Genomic DNA, 2,323 nt, shown 5'->3' with positions numbered 1-2,323 from the left:
TTGGTTGAATCCACAGATGTGGAACGATAGATATGGAGGACTGACTGTAGAGTTATACACTGATTTTTGACTGCCCAAGGGTCAGTGGCCCTAGCTCCTGCATTGTTCAAGGGTCAACTGTACATTTAATGTAATTATTGATTTGTTATGGCTTAAATCTGGCTTTCTTTTTTGGTTTTCTGTTTGTTCTTTCTGCATTTCTCTCTTTTCCCCTGCTTTTCTGTGGGTTATTTGAACATTTTTTAGAATTTTATAACTATAGAGTTTTAACTTTAGAGTTTTTGAGTGTATCTGTGTGAAAATTTAATGATTGCTCTAATAATACATTATATGCACATAACTTATTACAGTCATCATTTTACCAGTTCAAGTGAAGTGTAGAAATCTTATCTGCCTTTATGTCTATTCACTCTCCCCACTTGTATTAAATATTAAGTATTTGTCTTAAATATTTCTGCTAAATATTTAGAACCACATTAAACAGTGCCATATTTTTTGCTTCAGATGTCAAACATAATTTAGAAAACTCATGAAGAGAAGGAAAAGCTATTATATTTACCCATATTTTTGTTTGCAAACTTTCTTCCTGATTTTCTAAGATTCCTTTTATCATTTCTTTTTTTATTTATAGAACTTACTTTAGCCTTTCTTTTGTGGTAGGTCTTCTGGCTACAAATTCTTAGTTTTCTTTCATTTGAGAATGTCTTGATTTCCCCTTCATTTCTGATATTTTTGCTACATATAGGATTTTTCTGATATTTTTTCTGGTTTCTAAGTTGACAGTTCTTTTCTTTCAGCACTTGAAGAATATTCCTCTTCCTCCTGGCCTCCATGGATTCTGATGAGAAATCTGCTGTCACCTGAATTGGTTTTCATCTATAGGTAAGGAGTCACTTTTCCCTTACTGCTTCAAGGTTTTTAAAATTTTGTTTTAATTTTCAGAAGTTTGAATATTTTCAGAAGTTTGATAGCTATTTGCATGTTTTCTTTGGTTTTATTCTGTTTGGGGTTTGCTCAGTTTCCTGAATCTGTAGTTTATGACTTTTGCCAAATTTAGGAAGTTTTCAGTTATTATTTCTTTGAACAGCTTGTGATCCCTGTCCCTTTTCTTCTCTCTTTCCAGAACTCTGATGACACGAAAGACATACCTTTTGTTACAATCCCACAGATCCCTATGGCTCTGCTTATCTTTTTATTTTTATTCTAACTTTTCTCCATTAGTCAGACTGAGTAATTTCTATTGTTCTACTTTACAGCTCACTGATTGTTTTCTTCTGTCTCCTTCATTCTGCTGTTGAGCTCATCCACTGAGCTTTTAATTTCAGTTACTGTATTTTTCAGTTCTAAAATTTCTATTTGATTTTTTTAATATCTTCTCTTTCTTTGCTGACACTTTCAACTTATTTGCTGAGTGTTTTTATTTTTCCATTAGTTTAAAGTGTGTTTATAATGGCTTGCTGAAGCATTTTTTTATGATGGCTACTGTAACATCTTTGTCTGGTAATTCTAACATCTCTGTTACTTCAATGTTGGTATCTACAGATACCTCCCTGGCAGAGAGGGGTAGGAGGGGCTCATTACTACTCGTCATGTGTCCTCAAAGGACATCATCAGTGGGGGAAGGGAGGCATTGGCCCTGTTACTGCTGGGCTCTGGTGAAAATCGTGACCTTCCACTCTCCATTGAGACTACTCCAGCAGGGAAGAAACAGAAACTTCCCAGGTGGTTTCCATCAACACCACGTGGTGATGGAGGGTGCTCCTTATTGCTTGGTGTGGGTGAATGCCTCAGGTCCATACTCAACCTTATCTGACACCACACTGACCAGGAGTTGGGGCGCCTCCTTAAACTTGCTGAGGATGGAAGTCTAGGCTCTCCATTTGGCTTCTGCTTGGTAGGAGTGCAGCCGTAGTTTTTTTCTATGGTGTTTGATTGGAGTAGGATGTTTACCATCTAAAAGTTTTCTGTCTTGCTAGAATGTCCCTTCCTTCTCCTGTCCTTTGGTTAGAGAGAGCAGGCTTTTGCTGGGGCTATTTTTGTCTGTAGTCGTTGGTGTTTTCAGTTTGCTTGGCTTCTTCAGCTCCAAGTCTGGGATATATGAGGCAAAAAGTTGATTCAGAGAATGCATTACTGTTTTGTTACTTGGGTTCTGAGTTCCCTAGTTTGTTTGCCTTCCCCCCACCTTTCAGAGTCTCTCTTTCTCTCTATATATATTATACTAAATGTCCAGGGTTTTTAGTTGGACTTAGCAGAAGGAACAGGAAGAAGTACATGGACTTCACCTTCCTGTAAGCTGAAATTCTGGCATTACATTTTTAACTCT

General features: G+C 36.9%; 1 long non-coding RNA gene across 1 annotated transcript; it reads left to right on the top strand.

Annotated features, from left to right (window-relative positions):
* Positions 1 to 694: 694 nt before the first annotated feature.
* On the top strand, positions 695 to 1,454 carry LOC111187459 (uncharacterized). The gene is made up of 2 exons (XR_002648125.2): positions 695 to 882; positions 1,124 to 1,454. It is a non-coding gene; the product is annotated as an uncharacterized LOC111187459 (long non-coding RNA).
* Positions 1,455 to 2,323: the final 869 nt, after the last annotated feature.

This window comes from Delphinapterus leucas, chromosome 13, assembly GCF_059928025.1.
Source record: "Delphinapterus leucas isolate spDelLeu-1000000601 "Yukka" chromosome 13, BTC_Dleu_Yukka2, whole genome shotgun sequence".
NCBI classification, from domain to species: Eukaryota; Metazoa; Chordata; class Mammalia; order Artiodactyla; family Monodontidae; genus Delphinapterus; species Delphinapterus leucas.
Note: the sequence above shows the minus strand (reverse complement) of the source record. Positions and strands in the feature narration are given on the sequence as shown.